This window comes from Mus caroli, unplaced genomic scaffold, assembly GCF_978045245.1.
Source record: "Mus caroli unplaced genomic scaffold, Mus_caroli_1 scaffold_14, whole genome shotgun sequence".
NCBI lineage: Eukaryota > Metazoa > Chordata > Mammalia > Rodentia > Muridae > Mus > Mus caroli.
In genome coordinates, this window is record NW_028227269.1 from 21,082,658 (window position 1) to 21,093,147 (window position 10,490).

Below are 10,490 nucleotides of genomic sequence, written 5' to 3' on the forward strand. Positions count from 1 at the left end.
GAAATTACAGGAGCACAGCATGACTTAAGTGCTCTTTTGAAGGATATGAAAGACATTGCTGCAAGCAGGAGAGGGCAGAGACCTCCATTTCATTCCCACAGTCCCTCTACAGATGGACGTCTTGTGCAATCAGTCCTGGTGGGATTGAGCCAGAATAGGCTTCTCTTCCTTGCTGCTCAACACCGAGGATCAGGTTGGCACTTTGGCCCCAGGCTTGATGCAGCAGGTTCTTTGGGGTCCATGAGCCAGCTATGGAATGACTCACACATGGGCTCCTGATTGGCTGGGATGACAGGTCATATCAATTCTGTTTTGATGCTGCAGGCCAAGAAGCCAGCAATGGCCTTTCCCCAGTAGCCAGGGGAATGGCACGGGGCCTCTAGGACTGGTTCTGCATGGTCAATGACTCAGGTTGCCCTGGCCAGTGGCCAGCACCCAACACTCCTGTGAGGGTGCAGCAGTAACCCAAGAGTGCTGAGGCAGGCCTAGCATACAGCAGGGTAGAATATCTCTCATTGCGCGTGACTGAACTTCTATGTGTCCCTCTCTAAAAGGAACTGCATTTTACTATGTCAGGCTGCAATGGGACATCCAGATTTGGTGGTCCCTGGGTCAATCCCTGACTACAGCCTTCCCTTCTAGCCATATGTTCTTGCTACCTTGATTTCTCTGAGTCCTGTCTCCTTAGCTGTAAACCAAGAGTGAAGGTCCCTGTGTGTGGAGTTTACAGCCTATTTCTATGAAAGGAAGGGAAACAGAAGCTATGAGGAGACAGAGACAAACTGAACCACCAGGAAAATGCTCGGTGGGGACATTGGAGGACTTTTACTGTGAAAGACCACAGGCTTCCTCAATGAGCTCCATCTGAGTACATCACCCTGTGAGGAGGGAAACCACCGACCTGAAAAGCTTCTCTTGCAGGTCACACCTAGTGTAGTGCCATTAAAAACCGTATTCTGTGCTGGTAAAGAGCCTGGGGTCACTGTGATCTGGAAGCATCCCTGGGTAGGGCTAGTGACATCCTAACTCCTGTACTTCAAAGAGGAAATGAGGGGAGGGAAGGAAGGATGTAGCCAGGCAAATATCAGGGCAGGGAGTGCAGAGGCTCCTGTTGCTGAGGGGCAGGTCTAGTACAGGGGCCCAAGACCAAGGGCTTGCTAGACACAGGGATGGGGTTTCAGGAGGAAGGCCCCTTATCTCATGGCAGCAGGTATCCTGGGAAGTCCATGCCTACTGCTTGGGAATAGGAGTGTGAGTGTTAGGGACCCTCAGGCAGTGGCTCACACTTCATACCATACACCTTGCAAAGTTTACAGACACACACACACCCGAACACCCCTTCACCAACACAGAGATGTGTTACCTCACTTACTATTCAGAGGCTCCCATCTCCCATCCCTCCTGGCTCCAGTGATAGCACAGGAGGAAGAGCGGTTAGAAGGAGGACTCCTCAGAGCACTACATAAGACTCCGGAAGATATTTGCCCTGGGAGCTCGCTATTCTTACACACAGCAATACAAGTCCTTTGCTCATTCATTCATCCAGCCACCTTTACCAAGTATGCATGGACTTGGCCTGAAGATGTGCTGAGCGAATGACCCTAAACTTGGGCATATGGAGAAGATGCTGACTGGTGGACAGGAAAGATGGATGCTCAGAGGAAGCCTCACTGTGCTCAGAGGTGAGTCACTGTGACACAAAGGGAGCATGTGGAGAAACATGTGGAGAAATTAGGGAGGGAGGGAGCAGGTCATTATCTACTACTGCAGAGCTGTCACTCAGTACATGTTGAGCTCTGAGCTGCAGAGATTCACTGCACCCCATCAGCCTGACCCATCTTCCCATCCTCTCAGGCCATGAATATCTCCACTGCTTCTGTATCCATCCCGATGGCTGCCACTGGGCCTTTGCTCCCAGACCTTCTTCAGGCTCTCTCCGAGCTCACATCTCTTAGCGTTCCTGGAATACTTTGACGAAAAGGGAAGCCTCTACACACAACCTTCTAAGCCTAACCGCTTTCCAGCATTACTTATTCCAATATTATATAATGAATTAAAGGCCCAGGCTTTACTTTGCTTTTCTTTGCCATAGAAGCCAGAGCCCTCAAGATCACTGGGGACAGAGTATATCCTTAATACATGCTGAGCACAGCCATACTGCCTGCCAAGGTAGACAGCTAGCAGGAAGGCTGTGCCCCAGACTTGTACATGCTTTCATCCACAGGCAGGTGGGTGGGAATGGAGGAGGTGCCCATCATCAGAGGGATCTTTCTACTGATCATCCTCTGACTTCTGACTATATAGCAAAGTTCTGACATAAGATTAAGAACTATCTGACCCAGACTCTCCTCATTCAGTGCCCAGGTGTGTTTGGCTACAGAGGAGTCACTGGGTGTACACCAAAGCATCCAAGGGCCTCAGGATGAGAAGAGCCACTATAGGCTAGAACTTGTACTCCTCTGACCTCTTTGTCTGCTCCAGCTTCCAGACATCAGTTTCCAGGCTTGACTGGACCCTACCATACACTTGTGCATGGATGGCATCTGGAGTCAAGGACCCTGGGGCCTGGAGGTACATATGCAGGTGACATTCAGTCATATAGACTCAGAAACTGCTCTCTTTAGCCCCAGCAGTGCACACCATATTCCATTGTGTTTATTTTCCATTGAGGGGACTCAAAGACCCTCTTTCCGAACACAAGGGCCTGTTTCTGGTTATCTCCTTCAGACTTACTGACAACCTGGACAGAGTGTCTGGAATGTGGGGGAGTGAAGAAAAAGGCAGCAGGAGATATCCTCTCCCTCCAGGAGATGAAGGCCCGAAAGGAACTCCACCCACAGAAGTCCTGAGGACACCCTGTGCCATGAAATTCCCTCTATGAATGCTATAGGAGCTTGAGTGTCTGGGGCTGGGGGTATGGGTGAGGGAGACCCAGCCACTCCCTGGTCTACTGGGAACACCTGGTCTAAGTCTCTAGGGAACTAGCTACCTTTACTAGAGCCAGGGACAGAAGTACCACTTGACATTTGCCTCTGCATCTTGCAGACCTCTTGAGGTAGCAGCCATTGGGATTAGAAAGAACCATGAAACATGCACAAACTCTGAAACAATGGTGGTGATGCTGGCCTCATGGTTAAGTAGGCCTGGCTCATCCTGGTACTTACAGGGTTCTTCTTACCTCTCAGCCTCCATTTCATGACCTGTCCTCTGAGATCCCTGAATAGACTGTCCCCACAGTCTCTGCAAATGGCACCCCTTTCATTCACAGCTTTAATGCTCTGCAGGCCTATTGGCCTTGGGGTGACTTATATAGGACCAAGTGAAGCCAAGGCAGAGCAGGGATCAGAACCACTTGGGGATGATGCACAGGCTCGACAAGCTGCTAGACCATGCCTGTGGAAAAGAAGACCACAGATCACAGGGCACTGGCACATGGATGAGCTCACAACATCCCTTCACTTACCCCAAGTACCCAAGTAAAGCTGAATGTGTGTGTGTTTACGTCAGTATGCACGGGTGTACTATGTGTGCATTTGTGTATGCATGTTCTCTGTGTGTGTGTGTGTGTGTGTGTGTAATTCCTATGATCCCCATTAACAGAAGCCTGGTGAGATACTGGTCACCCTCAGCTGGAATAACATTGTCACAAAGCCAATGTGGGTGATGGTCATGGCCATTGCTCTATGGATTCAGGTGAATGGGCTATCCAGATGCAGCTGTGTGTGGCTCCTAGAACTTTTTCTTTTCTGGTCATTAGGATGCTTGATAGAGTATCCTGGCTGGGCTTGGGAAGGCTCAAAGGAGCGCCCAAGGTCCTGCTCTGGACCTTATTGGGAGTGCCAGAGCCAGGTCTTTTCTTCAAAGCCCATATTGCCCAGACGTGCTTCGCTGGCTCAGAAAATGGCACATAGAAAATGTACACATGGAGTAAAAATATATCCCAACTCAGACAGCACACTACCGTCACCAATCTGGTCAAAGATACACAGTCAGCATCATGAATATTACTTAGCCACCCTGTAGAGCCAGCCCTGAAGGCCATCTCTTTCCTCCCTGTCTGTTCCCCACATGGGGACTGGAGGCCTCTTCCCAGTGAACAGTATTATGGGATGTTCCTAAATAGTCTTGTACCTCACTCAAAGCTGTCATTGTCCCCTGAGATCCTCAGGACAGACCAAGGAGGGAGGCCCAGTGTTACCTCCATTTCTTCGAGAGGGAAGATGGGGCTCACAGGGAGGCTAGTAATTGACTCAAGAGCTAAGTGGCAGTCAGAATGGGACAGGAAAGTCCTGTCACCCGAGCACAACTTCTCTTCCTAGGCTACAGCACTGTCTCTGTTTCCCCTTATGGTACAGTCTCTCCATTCACAGCAATGATCATACTTGCAATGTTCTTACTGAACCAAGCACTGGTTTGGCCCAGAGTCTGTTCTAAAGAGCAGGAGGACCTAGGACTCCCCTTGCTCTGCAGACTAAGGATAGTGGTGGAGACTGTGTGTCTGCCCTCCTCCCACCCAGCCAGGTTGACTGAACACCATGAAGTCAAGAGGGCATCACTTCATTCATTACCTTGCATCAGTGCCTAGCCAGGAGCTATAAACAAAGCAGGCACTCAATACTCAGTGCTTTACAAAGGACTGCACCTGAATTCAGACTCAGACCAAAAATCCAAGATCTGGACTAGAAAAGCCATGCACATCCCTAACAGATATGTGCACATTAGCGTGGGAATATGCACATTAGTGCAGGTGCCCGCGGAGGCCTTATGAGGGTTCCCGATCCCCCAGAGCTGGAGTTACCAGTGATTGTGATCCTCTCAACATGGGAGGAACTGAACTAGGGTCTGCTCAAAGAACAGTAAGAACTCTTAAGCAGGGACCCACCCCGCCAGTCCCCATATGTATTTTTTATTAGATATTTTCACTACTTACATTTCAAATATTATCCCCTTTCCTGTTTCCCCTTTGAAAATCACCTATCACTTCCCCCCTTCCTATGCTCCCCAACCCACACACTCCTGCTTCCTGGCCCAGGCATTCCCCTATACTAGAGCATAGCACCATCACAGGATCAAGGGCCTCTCCTCCCATTGATGACTGACTAGTACATCCTGTTACATATGCAGCTGGAGCCATGGGTTTCTTTTTGGTTGGTGGTTTAGTCCCAGGGAGCTCTGGGGGTACTGGTTGGTTCATATTGCTGTTTCTCCTATAGGGCAGCAAATCCCTTCATCTCCTTGGGTCCCATATGTATTTTTAACTGACTTTATTTTAGGGCCGTTTTAGATTAATAGAAACATTGAGAGACAGGCACAGAGACATTCCCTGGGCCCATCTGGTCAACACCCTCCACCAGAATGGGGCATCTGTAGCATGGACAATCATTGCCCTCACTCAGTCTACAGCCTACACAGCATTCATGCTTTGAGCATGTTCTGGGTTCACAGATCCATGTCCTCTACAATGTATACAGACCAGCTTCACTGACCTCGGATACCCCGTGCTCCACCTTGTCCATATTTTCTCAAAGTGTTTCAAAGCCCCAAGATTCAATAGCTTCCAGGAGTTCTGATTTGACACTCATGGGGTCAAAGTGCAGGCAGATGGTGGAACCTGTGGAAGGTCATCAGACACACAACCTGGTGGTTGCAGCAGAAATCACCAGGCAAGTAGGTATACAAACAATGTCAGCTACTGATTTCCTCATCCTGCCTTCCCTACAACCTTGGTCAAGAGCCATGCTCCAAGGGGCTCACTGAGGGAGAAGAGACTCTGGGACATTCCATGTCACTCTTGGCTAAGTGGAACACCCACAATGCAAATTCCTCAGCCCAGGCCCTGCTTTATGCATTCATTCTTGTTAACCAAACTGATCACAGGGTGTATACATGACATGATTTCATGCAGTCAGGAAGAAAAGTGAAATCATGATACTTGCACAGAAACAGAAGGAACTAGAAATCATTGTTAAGCAAAATGAACCAGAATCAAAAAGGGAGGTGTGTGTGGTGTGTTTGTATGTATGCGTGTGAATGTATGTATATGTTATGTGTGTACATGTGCTGTGGTTGTATGTGTGTGTGTGCATGTGTGTGAATGTAAGTATGTATGGTGTATGTATATATGTGTGAATGAATGTATGTGACTGTGTAGGGGTATGTGTGGTGTGTGTATGTGTGTGGCTGTACGTTGTGTGTGTGCATGTGTGGTATATGTGTGTGAATATATGTGGTGTGTGTGCATATATATATATATATATATATATATATATATATATATGTGAATGTATGTAAGTGGCATATATGTGTGTGGGTGTTTTTGTGGGGGCATATTTATGTGTGTGTTTGGTGTATGTGTGGTGCATGTATGTTTATGTGTGGTGTGTGTGTATATGTGTGAATGTATGTATGTAGTATGTGTGCATGTTTGTGTGGAGGTATGTGTGTGCTTATGTGTGTGTGTGTGTATGTGTGACCTTATTAGCAGAGATCCCAGAGAACTTTCTTCCTCTGAAGAAAATAACTGTTTCTTATCGCAGGAAAATAAGTGTTGACCATGTTTCTGTTTTGTCTGTTGGGTTCTGAGGTTACAAGTGTGCAAAATCACATCTTACTTTCAATTGCATTTCAGTCATTGGGTACAAGCTATTTTTACAGCCAAGTTGTTGTGGTAAATATTACTTGTGGATTTCTTACCACCACATAAATTATAGAGGTATTAAATAATAATAATAATAATAATCGAAGAGAATAAACTACTAATAAGAAATAGTAATAATAAATAATATGAAATGAGAAATAATATGAAATAATAACATAAGAAATAATATTAATATGATGTAATAACATATTAAACAATAATGTGAAATAATATGAAATAATAAAATAAGAAATAATGATTATGACTAATAATGATTATAAGCATTAAAGCACAAGCATGGGGCACATACCATTCCTCTATGCTAATTTCTCTACTTCTTTACTAAGAACTGTGAGATATCACTCGCCACATTCTTTTTTTTTTTTTTTTTTTTTTTTTTTGAGACAGGGTTTCTCTGTAGAGCCCTGGCAGTCCTGGAACTCACATTGTAGACAAAGCTGGCCTAGAACTCAGAAATCCCCCTGCCTCTGCTTTTCTAGTGTTGGGATTAAAGGTGAGTGCCACCACGCCCTGCTCACTTGCCATATTCTGCCCAGGCTCCTCATACTCTCAGGCTAGCCCTCCTGGCCATGCTCTTCCAATCCATCCACCCATGGGACCTTTTTACCCGTTTCTTCTTCCCTCTCCACCAAGGCCGGGAACTGAAATGCCATCAACCTTTCTTCTTGCCAGCTGCAGGCATTAGATGTGTTTACTGATGATCACAGGAGGTAGGAATGATGTAATCATAATCCCCAAAATTATCGTAAAATATGGGTCCAGAGTCGAGGATCTGGTATTAGATCAAATGTTACTCATACTGTTTCCTCTCAGGCTGAATGTCTAAAACCTAGAACATAACAGTCCTTTTAGACAAGGCTACATCAAGCTAAACATATAGACAGACTTATAGATAGACTTTTATATATACATATATATATATGAATATATAATGATATATGTATAGATATATGGTGTATAGATAGGGGTATATATAGATATATACATATAGATGTAAAGATATGTAGATATATAGATTTAAAGGTGATATATAGATATAGAGATGTATAGATTGAAGATCTATAGATGATATGTAGATATAGAGATGAATATATATATATATATATATATATATATATATATGTATTTATATTGTCATAGGGGGAAATGTCCATAAGACATGTCAGTGTACTGACTTCAGGGGGTGAAGAGGATGGCAACCAGATAGAAAGAACAAATCTGTGAGCTAACCTGGACACTTCAGACCTCCCAGCCAAAAACCAAGGAGCATCCAGGGGCTGGTTCATTACCCCAGGTACATGTCTCCCTGTCCACAATGGGACAGGAACAGGACGTACTTAAATAAATAAAAAAATTAATTAAAAAAGGAAAAATTGAAACATAATTGAATATATATGTGTGTGTGTGTGTGTGTGTGTGTGTGTTATCTGGCAGAAAAAAATGGCATTAATTCAATATTCTTTGACCTGGCTCCTGTGTGCAATATCAGTTACTATGATCTGTCACATGACACACAACTACAGCCAATAATCATATGACACAGCTAATAAGGCCTGTGTCATAATCATCTGAGCTGACTAAACCCTGAAAGTGCATTGGACATATCTCCAAAGTAAGAAACTCAATATTGCTTGGACCAAGCTAAAGTCCCTAATTTACATATCTACCAATCTGGTCTGACTTCATGCACAAGACATGAATAAATACACGCTGGAAAATTACAAAGTTGCTCACCCTGTCACCATCAGCTCTATTTTTTTTTTTAATGGTGACTTCAAGGTTAGAGATAAAAACAGGTGTCTCACAAAAAGTAACTCTTTCAAAAAGTGCCTCACTTGGCTCCCTGTCCAGTGTAAGGAGAAAGAACAACCTTGGAATCAATCACACACCTGATTAAATCTAAGCTGAACACTTTGCTTAGATAGCGCCATTCCATTCCATGACATTGGTACTCGATAATGTAATAAGGACCAGCATTAATCACTCTCAGGCTAATGACTCTGAGCTCATTTATATTGTCAAAGAAGGTCTTAAATATTCCAACAAAGCTACATTACAAGAAAAACACTATAGCCCCAAATGTATGGAGATGACAGAGTACCTTAAAGAGGGAATGACCAAATCACTTAGAGAAATCCAGGAAAACAGAAAAAAATTGGAGGAAATCAATAAATTCCACAAAGAAGTCCAGGAAAACACAAACCAAAAAGTAGAGGAAGCCAAAATTCCTATAAAGTCCAGAAAGAACACACCAACGGGTGAAGTAAACAAAACTATTCAATACATAAAAGTGGAAATAGAAACAAAAAAGAAAACTCAATCTTAGGAAATAGTAAAAATAAAAATTTAGGACTGCAAAAAGGAACTACAGAGGCAAGGTTCACCCACAGAACACAGACATGGAAGAAAAATCTCAATCATTGAATAAGCAATAGAAGGAATGGGTAAATCAGACAATGAAAATATTAAGTCTAAATCTTCCTGATATAAAATATCATGGAAATCCAGGACACTGTAAAAGGACTAAACATAAGAATACTTAGGAAGAGAGGAAGGAGAATGCTCCCTCAAAGTCTCAGAAAGTATTGACAACCAAATCATAGAAGAAAAGCTTCCTAACAAAAAGAAAACACAAGAATCATCAAAACACCAAACAGAAGGGACCAAAAAATAAAGTCTCTTCTTGTGTAATAATCAAAACATATAGTTCAAGGAAAGAATACTAAAACCTGCAAAGGTAAAAAGCCAGGAAAAACATAAAGGAAGTTCTATTAAGATCACAGATGTCTTCTCCTTGGAGTCTGTAGACGCCAGAAGGGTTTGTACACATGCGCCACAGAAACAACAGATGCCTTGATTTTAATATGTAATAAAATGACTACACCGTAAATGAAAAAAATTAAGATAGTCCAAGATAAACTCAAATTTAAACAACCTCTCTCTAAATACACTGACCAACACAAAGAGATAGAGGTAGAATCTAACCCGAGGAAGTAAAGGATACACATGAAAACACAGGTAGTAAATAATCTCTTACTGTCTACAAAAGAAGGGAAAGCACACACATAGCCCAACACCAACACCACCCGCAGCTGCAACAACAACAAAATACAAGGAGTTAGCAATCACCATTTATTGACTCATTCAATAAAAACAAGTTTTGATTTGGGAGAAAATGTAGCTGTAAGTTGGCCCAGGACTTTGAGGTGTTTGTGTTTGAAAGCTATACAACTCTCTGTCTCAGGTTGCATGTGGGCGGTGGGGTTTTGAAGATAAACTTCTGAGTATACTTTTGTGTCTCTCACTGATCAGTAGTGACTTAATTCCAATAAATTCTTTTTTTTTTTCCTTTTTTTTTCCCCAGACAAGGTTTCTCTGTGTAGCCCTGGCTGTCCTCGAACACACTGTAGACTAGTTGGGCCTCGAACTTAGAAGTCTGCCTGCATCTGACTCCCAAGTGCTAGGATTAAAGGAGTGCACCACCACAACCCAGCCCAATAAAATCTTATCCTTTCCATTGTCCTGGTGTGTGAGTTGTGTTGAGCCTTACTGGACCCAACAACTTAAAGGCTTTACCACTCTGCTGACATTCATAGCATCTGTCTCCAGTATGAATAGTCTCATAAAAAGGAGTATATACATAAAAAGAAGCTCAATGAAAAAGCTTCACCATACTAAATAGATTCACAATGTTTCTACCCAGTTCAAATTCTTCCATGATGAAGATGACTACAAAATTGTGCAAAGGCTTTACCATATTAAATATACTCAGAGGGTTTCTCCCTCAGCCTTTCAATGGCTAGGAACAGATCTCATGACCAAACCAACTCTC